Genomic DNA, 16789 nt, shown 5'->3' with positions numbered 1-16789 from the left:
AGCAATAAAGTCACTGGTGCCTATCTTCACAGAGTTTATAATCTTGTGAGAGCAAAGAAATAGTCACACACCCAACAATCACAACACTCATGGTGGCCTACTCTTATTGAAGGCTTACTCTGTGCTAGTCATTATGCTAAGTGCTTCTTCGTGTTATCTTACTGAATTCTCATGAGCACCCTTGGAGATAAGCATTATTATCCCTTTCTTATGGATCAGGGACTAGAAGCTTAGCTTAAGCTTGTTAGCGTAACTGCCCGAAGCCATCTGGCTAGTGGGTGGAAAAGTGGGAGCTTGACCCAGGCGGTCTGACTCCAGAGCCTTTATACCACATGGTATAAATAATTCCTAATATTAGAGGGATGACAAATACCACAAATATCATGTGTGTTAGTGTCCTCTGGCTGTTATAAAAAATTTGTCACAAACTTAGGGGCTTAACACAACACACATTTATTATCTTACAGTTCTGTGGATCAGAAATCTAACCTGGGCCTCACCAGGCTAAAACCAAGACGTGGGCAGAGGCTCTAGAGGAAGTTCCATTTTCTTGCCTCTTTCAGCTTCTAGAGCTGCTTGCTTTCCATGACTCATGGCCCCTTCCTGCATCTTCAAAGTCAGCAGTGTCACTTCTCTCTGACTATAGGTGAGAAAGGTTCTCTGCATTCAAGGACGCATATGATTATATCTGGCCCACTTGGATTATCTGGGACAATCTCCCCATCTCAATATTCTTAATCACAGCTGCATGGCCCCTTGTACCATGTAAGATAACCTACTCACAGGTTCCAAAGATTACAGCATGGTTATCTTTGGGGTGCCATAATCATACTGGTCACATCATAAAATGATGTAATAAGGGTAGCAGTCTGGAAGTATAGGAAAGGCTCAGGCTTCCTGAGAGGGACAGGCACTGCAGGCTGATGACCAAGGAGGTGCAAAGCCCCTGAAAAGCCACAGAGCTGGGGCCTCAGCAAGTCTGAGGGTGCCCAGATGTGGTGAGCGGGGGTAGGGTGGGGGTGGGAAGTGGCCTGTGTTGTGGCTAGAGAAGGTGGCAGGGGTCAGATCATGAGAAACACGCCTGGCAGGTAGGGAGGGATTCTATTATGATTCTGGGAGAAAAGGGCAATAAGTAAAAGGGTCAAATGAGGGACACGATTGATTTGTACTTTAAGATCACTCTGCTGAGGCGCCTGGGGGCGCCTGGGTGGCTCAGTTGGTTGAGCATCTGACTTCGGCTCAGGCCATGATCTTACAGCTCGTGAGTTCGAGCCCTGCGTTGGGCTCTGTGCTGACAGCTCGGAGCCTGCTTCTGCTTCTGTGTCTCCCTCTCTCTCTGTCCCTAACCCACTCACATTCTGTCTCTGTCTCTCTCAAAAATAAATAAACATTGAAAAAATTAAAAAGAAAAGATCACTCTGCTGCTGTGTAGAAAACAGGTTGATGGGGAGCACAAGTGCATGCAATTATGAGGGTATTTCAGTAGTTAAGGTGGGAGATGTTGATGGTCTGAACCAGGAGGGGGGCTCTGCAGGTGAGGAGAGGCCAGCCAGAGCAGATAGCAGGGCTGGTGGTTGCCTGGATGTGAGGTAAGGGAGAGGCGTCCAGGTTTCTAAGTGGGATGGCCCAAGTGGTTAGGGCCTTCATGTTGACACAAGGGTGACTGGACAGGACCAGGCTTTTGGATGGGAGATGACCAGAGCTAAGTGGCTGTAGAAGGAGCAAAGGCAATTCATATAAGGATGAAAATTTATCCTGGTGGTAGGAGGCTGGTGGGTAGAAACAGGGCAAAATCTGGCACAGTCATGCCTTTTAGTTCTTATAATTGAATATTTACAGACACTATTTTGCTTTTTTTTTTTTTTGGCTACAAAAAGCTTTATTGTTTCTATTTGGTCCAAGGCTTGGGAGAGGGCTCCAGGGTGGCTAAAAAGCTGCCTAGTGGCTGCAAGAAGTTCAGGCACAAGCCCTGGCCCAGGCGATGCTAGAGGGGCCCCTCAAAGGCTGTTGGGCTTCAAGGGCTCCTACTGATGCTTGAAGGTGAGCCTCTGGAAGGGACACTCAACCAGCCCAGTCTGGGGGCCAGTCAGCTTACAGATGAGAGTCAGGTGGTCGCCATCTTCTTGATGAGTTTCACCTCCTCATCCAGGAAGTGGTTGTCCAGGAAGTCAGAGACGGAGGCCTGTGCAGGCAGAAGCCAGGGCGTGCAGATCCAGAAGGGCCTGGTTCAGGTTCTTCTCCATAACCAGGGTGGCTTCCATGGCATCCAAGGCTTTACCCCACTCATCCTGGGACACTTCTGCCCATCCTGAAAGAGGGCATGGCCACCACACTGGTTTTGCATCTTCAAGTGGGCTCAGGACCCTCCTAAGGCTTCTCCTAAGGCAGCTTGTGGAAGAAGTGGCCCAGCCCTCCAGAGCCACATGGTCGTGGTGGAAACAGAAGCCCAGAGAGAGGTAGGTGTAGGAGGTCCGCAGATGCATGTTGGTCAGGTGTCTGATGGCAGCCTCCACCTCGGTGGAATGATTCTGATGAATCCGGGTGCTCATGGTTGATCGGTAATAAGGAGCTAAGCTCAAAATAGGGTGTTGGCTGGTCCTGGAGGCAAAGGGTGGCTGAGAAGATGGCTCTGAAGGTTGTGACTGAAAAAATGTTTAGAGGGTGGTCGCAGGCTGGTAGAAGGGTGTCCCTGGATCTGTTCCGTCCAAACCCTATTGAAGCAAGAGACATTTGCAGGACCAGGGGCGCACTTCCTGCAGAAACCATATTGCTTTAAGAGGCCACGACGTTAAAATGTCTTCTGGAAAATTATGCAGACCAAATATTCTGATTGTTGGTCTGGGTTAATTAAGGGCAACATATTGGTTATCATATTTCAGCCTCTCCATCTTAGCAATAAAATTTTTAAAAAATTTTTATTTTTTGAGAGAGAATGAGTGAGAGAGCACGAGTGTGGGACAGAGTGCGAGTCGGGGGAGTGGCAGAGAGAGAGACACACACAGAATCCGAAGTAGGCTCCAGGCTCCCAGCTGTCAGCACAGAGCCCGACGTGGGGCTCAAACCCACAGACTGCCGGATCATGACCTGAGCAAAGTCAGATGCCTAACTGACTGAGCCACCCAGTCACCCCTTGCCTCTCCATCTGAATAAGTAGATATTCTTTTTGCTTGCTTGCACATGACAACTTTATGTACACCATATGTTTCTTCTGATTCTTAGCCTGATGGCAGAATGATTCTTTGGGCACAGTGTAATATGACCTTGAATTTTAATAAGATTCATTTTGTTTTTCAGTAAATACATATAGAATTGTATGTTTCAACAAGATTAACATTTTTCTTTTTTTTTTTTTAAAGTTTATTTATTTTTGAAACAGAGAGAGACAGAGCATGAATGGGGGAGGGGCAGAGAGAGAGGGAGACACAGAATCGGAAGCAGGCTCCAGGCTCTGAGCCATCAGCCCAGAGCCTGACGCAGGGCTCGAACTCACAGACCACGAGATCGTGACCTGAGCTGAAGTTGGACGCTTAACCGACTGAGCCACCCAGGCGCCCCAAGATTAACATTTTTCAAAAAGGAGATTTTAGAGAAAGAGGTTTTGGTGTGAGTTAATTATGGGACTTAACAAGGAAAATCAATCAACCTGCCATGCAATACTGAATTAACCAAATGGCATGCATGCACTTGTCATCTAACAAGTTACTTTGTATACCTGTCCTAGGATGAGAGTCCACAGTTATCTTATTTAGATCTCACAGTGTGAACACATGTACTAACATAGGTTTAGAAACTCCATACTAGAAGACAAAAGAGTGGATTCTCCCAGCAAGCAAGAACATTTTGGCATTCTGTACTGGCCTCCCGTGTATCCCCGGGTACTACGCTTCTCTGCAGCGTGGATTGGCTTGGCTGCCCAAACTTCTAAGGAGAGACATCCCTTTTATTCTTGCCTATAGTCTGTTTCAGTGGTTCTCAAACTTCAGTGAGTATAAGAATTAGTCTACAGGGCTGTATAGATAAAGCCATGGATCTCATGCTTGACTTGCAAAGTGAGACCATTCTAAAGGTACTTTAGACTTTAATTTTTGCCTTTGGTGAAGATTTTAGAACTTCATATGGGCTCTTGGAACCTTGGGGCTATGATTCCAAGTCTGATTTTGGGAGGCATTTCAGCACCTGCCTCTGAATAGAAGAGGGGCTGAAGTTAGAGACAGCAGGGAGGCACAGTGCTGTGAAATCGATTAAATAATTAGAAGGGAGTGAACACCCTGTGGTCATGTGTGTGGTAAAGAGATTCCGGAATAGCAGAACAGCAGATATTAATTGTCACATGCCAGTGCAAGAACAGAGGTGGACCTAGGACATATGCAACGAGATTCCTTTCCACAGGAAGGACCGGGATTGTCACCTAGTGCCGGACAAGCAAAGGCCTGTCTATGGTAGTTTCAGTAGAGAGAAGTACCGGGAGTACAGCTCATGTGCCCACAATAATGCCACAGGCAAGGTGTGCCCCGGCACTGACCTTCTAGAGTCACATCAGCACCTGCCATTTTAAAATAGATTCATTAAATTGAAGTTTTGTAGCCTTTTTAAAAATCACCTTGATTACATTTATTTTAAATGTTATTGTAGTTTTATAGTGGCAGAAGTATTCTTTTTTTTTTTTTAATTTAAGTTTGTTTATTTTTGAGAGAGAGACAGAGAGAGTGAGTGGGGGAGGGGCAGAGAGAGAGAATCCCAAGCAGGCTCTGCACTGTCAGCACAGAGCCCCGATGTGGGGCTCAAACTCACAAACTGTGAGATCACGACCTGAGCCAAAATCAAGAGTCAGACACTTAAGTCTGAACCACCCAGGTGCCCCAAAGAAATATCACAGTTTAAACAAGTTACTCAGACAAGGGATGTGATGCATTTGGTGTTAAATAGAAGTCACTCCAGAAATTTATCTACTTCGAGTTCCTTCTCAAACACTCACTGGGCACTTGGGTCTAAAGGTGAGTAGGTGGTAAATGGGGGAAAATTTTTCCTTTAAAAGAGTCAGTGTCTTGCTCAGCTTAGTGGAATGTTGCCGTTTACTATTCCTAAGAACAATGAGAAAGCATGACAGGTCCTTCATAGCTGCCACGTGAAAATGTTAAGAAGTCCTTGTTCATTCTATAGTTAACACAGTGCTAAGTTTTAAAAATATCAGATCCTAAAGAAATTGTGGTTTATGTACACAATGGAGTACTACGTGGCAATGAGAAAGAATGAAATAGGGCCCTCTGTAGCAACGTGGATGGAACTGGAGAGTGTGATGCTAAGTGAAATAAGCCATACAGAGAAAGACAGATACCATATGTTTTCACTCTTATGTGGATCCTGAGAAACTTAACAGAAACCCATGGGGGAGGGGAAGGAAAAAAAAGAAAAAAAAAAGAGGTTAGAGTGGGAGAGAGCCAAAGCATAAGAGACTCTTAAAAACTGAGAACAAACCGAGGGCTGATGGGGGGTGGGAGGGAGGGGAGGGTGGGGGATGGGTATTGAGGAGGGCACCTTTTGGGATGAGCACTGGGTGTTGTATGGAAACCAATTGGACAATAAATTTCATATAATAAAAAAAAAAATCAGATCCTGAAGTTTCTGCATGTTGTTGTGCACTTAACATAATCCATATTAAATACTTGATAAAATCCAGTTAGTAAAAAAACTACACGTAAAATGAATTTAGCAGAAAAGCCTCTTAAAAAAACAGCCACCAAGGTAAGACTTGGTAAAAAAACGAAACAAAACAAACAAAACCCTGAAGACTGTTGTCAGTGCAAACCTTGACTTTCAGGCTGAAATCCCCTTGCTAAGTGTGAAGGAAGAAGCTACCATAGGGGCCTTCAACTTTGTGGTCCTTTTCTTAAAAAAAAATTTTTTTTTAACGTTTATTTTTCAGAGAGAGAGAGAGAGCGCGCGTGGGCAGGGGAGGGGCAGAGAGAGAGGGAGACACAGTCCAAAGCAGGCTCCAGGCTCTGAGCCATCAGCATAGAGCCCCACGCAAGGCTTGAGCTCATGAAGCGTGAGATCATGACCGGAGCCAAAGTCGGATGCTTAATCCACTGAGCCACCCAGGCACCCGTACTTTCTGTGGTCCTTTAACATGTTGTGGGGATTGGTGTGTCCACACTGACCACCTGTTCATCTTCAGACTCCAGCATCTTGTACATGCTAGGTGAGTGTTCAAGGAAGGAAGGGAGTATGTGCTTCAGAGCGATTTCTATTCAAGCATCACTTAACCGGTGACTCAGTCCATCGGCAGCTCCTGTAAATGAAGTGCTGCTTCCGGGCACGTAGGCTGTAGAGCTCGCATGTCGATTTTGAAAGGGACCATACAAATGCATGCCGCTTTCCTGGGCTGCAGCCTTGCTTCTAAGTACCTGATTCATCATGACCTTCCCAGCCTGGCCCATCTGCCTGCAGGCTCACCCTTGGCTCTTGAGTCTGTTCTAACTAGTGTACTAAACAGCCCTGTTTCCATGGGTGAATGGGACTTGGAATGACTTCCATGTCCTTCTGCCCTGAGTCTGGTGAGCCCCTATTATCCTGCCTGCCCCAGGTGTCTGGGTATAAACTGCAGCCTTATTTTACCCTCTCATCTTTTTTGAGAGCTTGGGTCAATGGTCTATTGATGACACTTTTCCTCAGATCTAGGTGAGGATTTTATCATCCTGGGTCTCGCATTCTTCTCTCTCTGCAGGCTCTAGGACCCCCTGGCACTGGCACACGTTGGAGTCCTGGAGGAGCACATGGTCGGAAGCCTTGGCTTTGTCTCCATCTAAGGCTCGATTTAGATCTACGTCTCAGCACTCGGCAGAGCTCCTTTCCCTCCACATGAATGAGTTGACTCTTCATAGGTTTTGCTGAAAGCAAAATCTTAATTTCCTGTCATTGAAATGAGTACGTATTACTTCTTACCAAAAATGTTCATTAGAAATAGTGTTCATGTAGGTTCAGATTCATGTAGGGTTGGCTGGTACATCTTTGGGATCCCTCTAAGCAATCTCACAAACAGTGTTCTGGTTCTTGGTATTTGGTGCAGTTTAAAAAAGGGAAATCAGAGGCTCTGAGCTGGTCTAAAAGTTTAAAGTTCCTCACCAGGAAGGCTTTTATTAGTTTCTTTGTTGATTTTTTTTTTTTTTTAAACCAGTTTTGTAGGAATGGTGGCTATTGAGCTAACCAATTCTTGGTCACTCATTCATCTGTCAGTCGAAGCATGAGACCCAATTGCTCCTTCCGTCTATACTGAACAAACGGGGAAGGGCAGGGTTGTACGTGGTGGGGACTTCAGGAGAAAGGAAAGTCTAGGGAGCACTGAGCTACTGTATGTTCATTTGGTTTCTCGGGTTGACATGGACAGTAAAAAAAAAAAAATTAGATATAGGAGAATCTTAGGAGACAGTGAATTCTTGTTCTTTTCCTCTCTCTGAGACATCTCCCATTATTCTTTGGGAGAAGAATCCGGCTCTTTTCCCAGTGAAAAGTATCAATTTACTAGACAAGGGGCATGAGTAGGGGCATCTATGTCTGGAGACTAATTGTTAGAAATCCACTTTGCAGACTTCCACAGTGCCAGCCCTCGCCCCTGCTCCTTTGCTTTTCCCTGCCCAATCTGTGGTGTTCACTGCTCTCCACCCTGTGTCAGAACCCAGCGTCCAGATGTATAGTTGGATATACGTCTTTAGACCAAGCCCCATCCCCTTCACAAGCAAAGCTGTCTTCTTCTGGGCCCCTTGGTGGGATTTTTTTTTTTAATTTAAATTTTATTTTTAAAATTTACATCCAAGTTAGTTAGCATCTAGTGCAACAATGATTTCAGGAGTAGATTCCTTAGTGCTCCTTACCCATTTAGCCCATCCCGCCTCCCACAACCCCTCCTGTAACCCTCAGTTTGTTCTCCATATTTATGAGACTCCTTCTGTTTTGTCCCCCTCCCTGTTTTTATGTTATTTTTGCTTCCCTTCCCTTGCGTTCATCTGTTCTGTGTCTTAAAGTCCTCCTATGAGTGAAGTCATATGATATTCGGCTTTCTCTGACTAATTTCATTTACCATAATACCCTCTAGTTCCATCCACCTAGTTGCAAATGGCAAGATTTCATTCTTTTTGATTGCCGAGTAATACTCCACTGTATCTATATACCACATCTTCTTTATCCATTCATCCATCGATGGACATTTGGGCTCTTGCCATACTTTGGCTATTGTGGATAGTGCTGCTATAAACATGGGGGTGCATGTGCCCCTTCGAAACAGCACACCTGTATCCCTTGGACAAATACCTAGTAGTGCAATTGCTGGGTCATAGGGTCGTTCTATTTTTAGTTTTTTGAGGAACCTCCATGCTGTTTTCCAGAGTGGCTGCACCAGCTTGCATTCCCACAAGCAGTGCAAAAGAATTCCTCTTTCTCCACATCCTCACCATCTGTTGTTGCCTGAGTCATTAATGTTAGTCATTCTGACAGGTGTGAGGTGGTATCTCATTGTGGTTTCCCTGATGGTGAGTGATGTGGAGCATTTTTTCATGTGTTGGTTGGCCAAATGGATGTCTTCTTTGGAGAAGTATCTATTCATGTCTTTTGCCCGTTTCTTCACTAGATTATTTGTGTTTTGGATATTGAGTTTGATAAGTTCTTTATAGATTTTGGATACTAATCCTTTATCTGATATGTTGTTTGCAAATACCTTCCCCCATTCTGTTGGTTGCCTTTTAGTTTTGCTGATTGTTTCCTTTGCTGTGCAGAAGCTTTTTATTTTGATGAGGTCCCAATAGTTCATTTTTGCTCTTGTTTCCTTTGCCTCCAGAGATGTGTTGAGTAAGAAGTTGCTGCGGCCAAGATCAAAGAGGTTTTTTGTCTGCTTTCTCCTCGAGGATTCTGATGGCTTCCTATCTTACATTGAAGTCTTTCATCCATTTTGAGTTTGTTTTTGTGTATGGTGTAAGAAAGTGGTCCAGGTTAATTTGTCTGCATGTTGCTGTCCAGTTTTCCCAGCACCACTTGCTGAAGAGACTGTCTTTATTCCATTGGATATTCTTTCCTGTTTTGTCAAAGATGAGTTGGCCATACGTTTCTGGGTCCATTTCTGGGTTCTCTATTCTGTTCCATTGATCTGAGTGTCTGTTTTTGTGCCAGTACCATACTGTCTTGATGATTACAGCTTTGTAGTATAGCTTGAAGTCTGGGATTGTGATGCCTCCTGCTTTGGTTTTCTTTTTCAAGATTGCTTTGGCTATTTGGGGTCTTTTCTGGTTCCACACAAATTTTAGGATTGTTTTTTCTAGCTCTGTGAAGAATGCTGGTGTTACTTTGATAGGGATTGCATTGAATATGTAGACTGCTTTGGGTAGTATTGATATTTCAACAATATTTGTTCTTCCTACCCAGGAGCATGGAATATTTTTCAATTTTTTTGGTGTTTTTCAATTTCTTTCATAAGCTTTCTATAGTTTTCAGTGTGTAGAATTTTCACCTCTTTGGTTAGATTCATTGCTAGGTATTTTATGGTTTTTGGTGCAATTGTAAATGGGATCAATTCCTTCATTTCTCTTTCTGTTGCTTCATTGTAGGTGTATAGGAATGCAACCAATTTCTGTATGTTGAATTTATGTCCCACAACTTTGCTGAATTAATGAATCAGTTTTAGAAGTTTTTTGATGGCATCTTTAGGGTTTTCCATATAGAGTATCGTGTAATCTGTAAAGAGTGAAAGTTTGGCCTCCTCCCGGCCGATTTGGATGCCTTTTATTTCTTTGTGTTATCTGATTGCTGAGGCTAAAGACTTTCAATACTATGTTGAATAACAGTGGCGAGAGTCGACATCCCTGTCTTGTTCCTGACCTTAGGGAGATAGCTCTCAGTTTTTCTGCATTGAGGATGATATTAGCATTGGGTCTTTCATATATGGCTTTTATAATCTCGAGGTGTGATCCTTCTATCCCTACTTTCTTGAGGGATTTTATCAAGAAAGGATGCTATATTTTGTCAAATGCTTTCTCTACATCTATTGAGAAGACCATATGTTTCTTGTCCTTTCTTTTATTGATGTGATGAATCATGTTAATTGTTTTGTGGATATTGGACCAGACCTGCATCCCAGGTATAAATCCCACTTGGTCATGGTGAATAATTTTTTAATGTATTGTTGGATCCAGTTGGCTAATATCTTGTTGAGGATTTTTACATCCATGTTCATCAGGGAAATTGGTCTATAGATCTCCTTTTTAGTGGGGTCTCTGGTTTTGGAATCAAGGTAATGCTGGTTTCATAGAAAGAGTTTGGAAGTTTTCCTTCCATTTCTATTTTTTGGAACAGCTTCAAGAGAATAGGTGTTAACTCTTCCTTAAATGTTTGGTAGAATTCCCCTGGAAAGCCATCTGGCCCTGGACTCTTGTTTTTTTGGGAGATTTTTGATCACTAATTCAATTTCTTTACTGGTTACGGGTCTGTTCAAATTTTCTATTTCTTCCTGTTTCAGTTTTGGTATTGTATATGTTTCTAGGAATTTTTCCATTTCTTCCAGATTGCCCATTTTATTGGCATATAATTACTCATAATATTCTCTTCTTATTGTTTTTATTTCTGCTGTGTTGGTTGTGATCTCTCCTCTTTCATTCTTGATTTTATTTATTTGGGTCCTTTCCTTTTTCTTTTTGATCAAACTGGCTAGTGGTTTATCAATTTTGTTAATTCTTTTGAAGAACCAGCTTCTGGTTTCATTGATCTGTTCTGTTGGTTTTTTTGTTTGTTTGTTTGTTTCAATAGCATTAATTTCTGCTCTAATCTTTATTATTTCCTGTCTTATGTTGGTTTTGGGTTTCATTTGCTGTTCTTTTTCCAGCTCTTTAAGGCATAAGATTAGGTTGTGTATCTGAGATCTTTCTTCCTTCTTTAGGAAGGCCTGGATTGCTATATACTTCTCTTATGATGACGGTCTTTGCTATGTCCCAGAGGTTTTGGGTTGTGGTGTTATCATTTTCATTGGCTTCCATGTACTTTTTAATTTCCTCTTTAACTTCTTGGTTAGCCCATTCATTCTTTAGTAGGATGTTTTTTAGTCTCCAAGTATTTGTTACCTTTCCAAATTTTTTCTTGTTGATTTCGAGTTTCATAGCATTGTGGTCTGAAAATATGCACAGTGTTATCTTGATCTTTTTGTACTTGTTGAGGGCTGATTTGTGTCCCAGTATGTGGTCTATTCTGGAGAACATTCCATGTGCACTGGAGAAGAATGTGTATTCCTATGCTTTAGGATGAAATGTTCTGAATATATCTCTTAAGTCCATCTGTCCAGTGTGTCATTCAAAGCCATTGTTTCCTTGCGGATTTTCTGATTAGATGATCTGTCCATTGCTGTAAGTGGGGTGTTGAAGTCCCCTACTATTATGGTATTATTATCAATGAGTTTCTTTATGTTTGTGATTAATTGATTTATATATTTGGGTTCCTCCACGTTTGGTGCATAAATATTTACAATTGTTAGGTCTTCTTGGTGGATAGACCCCTTAATTATGCTATAATGCCCTTCTTCATCTCTTGTTAGAGTCTTTATTTTAAAGTCTAGATTGTCTGATATAAGTATGGCTACTTCAACTTTCTTTTGTTGACAATTAGCATGGTAGATGGTTTTCCATCCCCTTACTTTAAATCTGAAGGTGTCTTTAGGTCTAAAGTCTATCTCTTGTAAACAGTATATAGATGGATCTTGTTTTCTTATCCATTCTGTTAGCCTATGTCTTTTGATTGGAGCATTTAGTCCATTGACATTTAGAGTGAGTACTGAAAGATAAGAATTTATTGCCATGTTGTTGCTTGTAGAGTTGGAGTTTCTGATGGTATTCTCTGGTCCTTTCTAGTCTTTGTTGCTTTTGGTCCGTCCTTCCTTCCTTCCTTCCTTCCTTCCTTCCTTCCTTCCTTCCTCTCTTTTTCTTTCTTTCTTTCTTTCTTTCTTTCTTTCTTTCTTTCTTTCTTTCTTTCTTTCTTTCTTTCTTTCTTTCTTTCTCTCTCTCTCTCTCTCTCTCTCTCTCTCTCTCTCTCTCTCTCTCTCTCTCTTTCTTTCTTTCTTTCTTCTCCCCTCAGAGAGTCCTCCTTAAAATTTCTTACAGGGCTGGTTTAGTGGTCACGAACTCCTTTAATTTTTGTTTGTCTAGGAAACTTTTAATCTTGCCTTCTATTTTGAATGACAGCCTTGCTGGATAAAGAATTCTTGGCTGCATATTTTTCCAAGTCAGCACATTGAATATATCCTGCCACTCCTTTCTGGCCTGCCAACTTTCTGTGGATAGATCTGTTACAAACCTGATCTGTCTTCCCTTGTAGGTTGAGGACTTTTTTTTTCCCTTGCTGCTTTCATGATTCTTTCCCAAGTATTTTGTGAATTTGACTATGATATGTCTTGTTGATGGTTGGTTTTTGTTGAATCCAATGGGAGTCCTCTGTGCTTCCTGGATTTTGATATCTGTGTCTTTCCCCAGGTTAGGAAAGTTTCCACTATGATTTTCTCACATAACACTTCTACCCCTTTTTCTCTTTCTTCATCTTCTGGAACCTCTATCATTCTGATGTTCCTTTTTAATGAGTCAGTGAGTTCTCTAATTCTTAAATTGTGCTCTTTGCCTTAGTCTCCCTCTTTTTTTCTCCTTCATTATTCTCCATAAGTTTGTCCTCTATATTGCTGACTCTCTGTTCTGCCTCATCCATCCTTGCCGCCGTGGCATCCATTCGAGATTGAAGTTCAGTTATAGCATTTTTTATTTCATCCTGACTAGCTTTTACTTCTTTTATCTCCACAGAAAGGGATTCTAATCTATTTTTGACTCCAGCTAGTATTCTTATTATCATGATTCTAAATTCTGGTTCAGACATCTTGCTTGTATCTGTGTTGGTTAGGTCCCTGGCTTTTGTTTCTTCCTGCTCTTTCTTTTGGGGAGAATTCCTTCATTTTGTCATTTTGAAGGGAGAAAAGGAATTAATGAGGTAAAAAAATTAAAATTAGAAAAAAATTAAAATTAAAAAAAATTAAAATTAAAAAATTAAAAACAGCACACACACATATACAGAAAAATCAAATAAATGATGTTAGATCCTAGGTGTGTTTTGGTCTGCGTGTTGAAAGGGGTTTGGTAGATTAGAGAAAAAAGGGGAAAGAAAAAAAAAGGAAATTGTTTGAAAACTTGAAAAAATGAATACACTGAAATAGAATAAAATGAAATGATGGAAGTAAAATAGAATTTTAAAAACATTTCCACAAAAGTAAAAAATATAGTAGAAAAAATTAAACATTTTTAATAAGTTGAAAATAAAATTTTTTTTTCTTTTTCTGTATTCAAGTAAAAGAAAAGAAATGAAAAAGAGAAAAAAAAGAAAAAGAAAGAAAGAAAATTGAATAGATGGACCAACGAACAGACTGAAATATGAATGAAATCACTTCGTTTTCCCTTAGAAGTCAAACTATGAAGCATTTTATAGTCTGTAAACTAAGCCGGCAGAGAGACTTGTGGTCCTGAAGAACGATGTTGGCCCATTTGAGCGGGGCTTAGTGTAATGGCTCCGTTCTCCACTAGATGGCGCTGCTTAGCTTACTGGGGTGGATGGTTGTGGCACTTGTAGGTGTGTTTGCGCATGTGCGGGAGCCGCGAGAATGGCGTCACCCAGCAACCCTCTCTCCTATTGGAACGCTCTTCTCCCGGATCAGCCATGGCACACCCGTCGTTCGTCTTTGGCTTCCATCCGCCCCCCGCTTTTACACAGTCTGTGACCAAGCTCCAGGCAGCACCTCCCACCTGAGTTTTATCTCAGATGCGGCTGTGTTTCCCGACCTCTTCCTTCTGAGGGACCGCGGCTCTGACCTGCTCCGCCCTTCTGCGGGAGGGTCTCACCGAGCAGTGGCCGGGTGCGGGCCGCGTTCAGGAACGTTCACGGACGTGCTGCTGCCGATGCGGAGACTGCAGCCAGGGGCCAGCGCGTCCCAGAGAAAGTTCGCACCATCTTGTGGCAGGAGCGTTTCAGGGATTATGGCAAATCACAACACACATCTGGCACCAGGCTTCACCCCCAATGACCCTGTTCTAGCACCAGTGAACGTGGTTGTTCTTCCGGGTCCGCCGGGGTCTTGCCTTTGGGGGACCCCACAGCCTCTACCAGATGTCCTCCCAGCAGGGGAACCAACTCTCCCGTGTGGCCCAAAGAACCCCGGACTCCACTCTGCTCCTGGGGATTCGTCCTTCTCACCAGAGCACCTCCAGGTATCGAGCTGCGGCGGTTCAGACTCTGCTTTCCCCCCGTTTATAGTCTTAATGGAATTTAAGCCCTCTGCTTTCTCCCTTGTTAGTTTAGTCCCTGCGGCTGTTTCCACTTTCCCACTTTCTCTCCAGCTGCTTTGGGGGGGGGTGCTTTTCCCGTATTCCGCACCCCCCCCCCCCACTCTCCGCAGGCAAAAACAGCTCCCTGCCCTCCCCCCACGGCTTCTCTCTCCCCCAGTTCACCTCTCTGCGCCGCGTACCTGCTGAGTTGTGCAGGTTGCTGTGTTAATCCTCAGATCAGTTTTCTAGGTGTGCAGGATGGTTTCGTGTTGATCTGGCTTTATTTCATGGATGTGAGACACAAAAAAACCCTTCCATGCCGTTCCGCCATCTTTTGGTGGGATTTTAAGATGTCTCAGAGAATTGGGTGAGTGATGATGGTTTGTAATTCAAAGATGGATGGCTTATTATAAATACCAAAGACAGTGCTAGCCAAGAAAGTAGATATGGGGTTTGGTTGTTGGGGTAGGGGATTTACAATAGCTTCCTTTCTAGTTTTTATAGGAAAAGCCAAATTCCAAAATGTAGGAGGAGGGAGAAGATGAGAGGAGAATACAGGACTGGATAAGATTGGATGGTGTGGATGCTTGGAATGATCACAGGCTGTTCTGAAAACATGAACTTTCCCAGCAGCTTCAGTCACTAATGAAAACTTTGTGACATCTGCGATTGCAGTTACCTTTTAATTTCCCTCCCTAACCATTGTTTCGGGTAGTCTGGTACTTCATTAGTAATGATTTTACTGACAGTTCCCTTAAACAGTCTCTGAATTCAGGTGGAGGAAGATGGATTTTTAACTAATCTTTGTTGGCATAAACATATATCATATCAGAGACTAACTATTCTTTCCATTTTTCATTTGTTTTCTTTGGTGTTATCTGACATTAGGTTGTCAGAGCAAATTAAAGCGGCAAGTAAGCAATAATTGCTTTGTGATATAAAAAGATGGGTAAAAATTGCTTTTTAACTAAGTTGATGCTCTATTTCCTACCTCTAAAATATTTAAAGCAAGCGACTGTGTATTTAGCAGACAGGCTTACGGATATATTTATGGACCTGGCCCATCTTTTGAAAATGGGGATTTGTGCTGAATAATTCGGATTTGCGGACTTCACAGCTCAGCTTTCCTGGATCAGTGCAAGCCTCCTCTTCCTTTTTCGTGATGCACATGTGATCTTGCTGTTAATACTGTTCTTGTCCGCCCACTGTACCCTTTCTTCCTGCCCTTTCTTTACCAGCATCCTACGCTGCATCTGACCCCCTTTCCATTTAACTTAACTATTAAGAGCAGCCTGATTTCTTTCTAAAAACCCAACTCGAGAGCAGAGGGACAGACTCCTTAAAACCCTAGGCCCCCAATGCACAGACACACAAAAAACAAACCATTTGCCATTGCGATTTTCTTAAATATTTATTTCAGCCAATTCCTTGGTGGATTCCAGGGGTTTTTAATCTGTGTTATAATTTAAGTGTTGGGAAAAATGAAGCAGAGTTGTCCTTTTTTTCCCTCCCAATTAAGATGTGCAATAGTTAGAATTCTCGGTCATTAGAACTCTTTCCGGTCCCATGAAGACTGGCCCATTGGTTACTGGGTGGGACCTGGAAATGTTAGTCTGGTCTTGGTTTTTAGAACTGGTATAGGAAACATGAAAAGACAGAAAGTCCCCTCTTAAAAGAGAGGGAAATTCACCCAGGTTTGGCCAAGAGAGATGCTCAGGCCGTTAGCTGAGTAAGGTAAATTCTCTGGGCAACAGTTCCATTGGAAGATCACCCCTTACCAGCAGGTAAATGAAGTGAAACCAGGATTCGCCTAGTTAGGTTTTCTCAGTGTCTACTCTTATGAAGCTGAACGAGGAGGAAAAAAGACAGGTGACTGCTTTTTAGTGTTTGTTCTGCACATTCATGTGACAAATCTTAAAGCTTCAAATGCCAAGTGGTGAACTCAGGAAATGCCTTCTAGCTTGCTAGGCTTGTATGTGTACGCACGTGTGTGAGACTGTTTTAGACCAATTTCTTGGAGGGAGATCTGATTCAGTTACTAATTTAGGATCGTTTTGCTACACAGGAATCAATATCGCTAGGTCCTCGCAAATTTCTGGATTGATTAGGTAAACAAAGAATCCAAACTGATTGAGTGTTTACTCTGTGTTGTATGACAGGGTAGTGAAACTGCGGGACACAACCCAGGGCCCCAGGGACCTGTGGTCTCAGAGGAAACAGCCAAGACAATAGGCAGCATGGGGAGTCTGATGTAACTGGGGTTACGAGTGGGGAACAGAGCGTGTCAGCAGGAACGTCCTGGAGGGGAGGCGAAGGATGAAGGGGGGTGAAGTGGAGTGGGTCCAGGGGTAGTGGAGCTTGAACTGAACCATGGAAGTGAGATGGACAAGAAATAGATAATCTAAGAGAGGGGCAGTGACAGTGATGAGTGACAGTCACGTGGAGGACCTGGAGGGCTTTCTTGGGAT

The 16789-nt window shown here is 42.8% G+C and overlaps 1 pseudogene; it reads right to left on the bottom strand.

The window, feature by feature from the left end:
* Positions 1-2024: 2024 nt before the first annotated feature.
* On the bottom strand, positions 2025-2549 carry LOC131513214 (ferritin light chain-like; annotated as a pseudogene).
* Positions 2550-16789: the final 14240 nt, after the last annotated feature.

This window comes from Neofelis nebulosa, chromosome 5 (genome assembly GCF_028018385.1).
Source record: "Neofelis nebulosa isolate mNeoNeb1 chromosome 5, mNeoNeb1.pri, whole genome shotgun sequence".
Lineage (NCBI taxonomy): Eukaryota > Metazoa > Chordata > Mammalia > Carnivora > Felidae > Neofelis > Neofelis nebulosa.
Note: the sequence above shows the minus strand (reverse complement) of the source record. Positions and strands in the feature narration are given on the sequence as shown.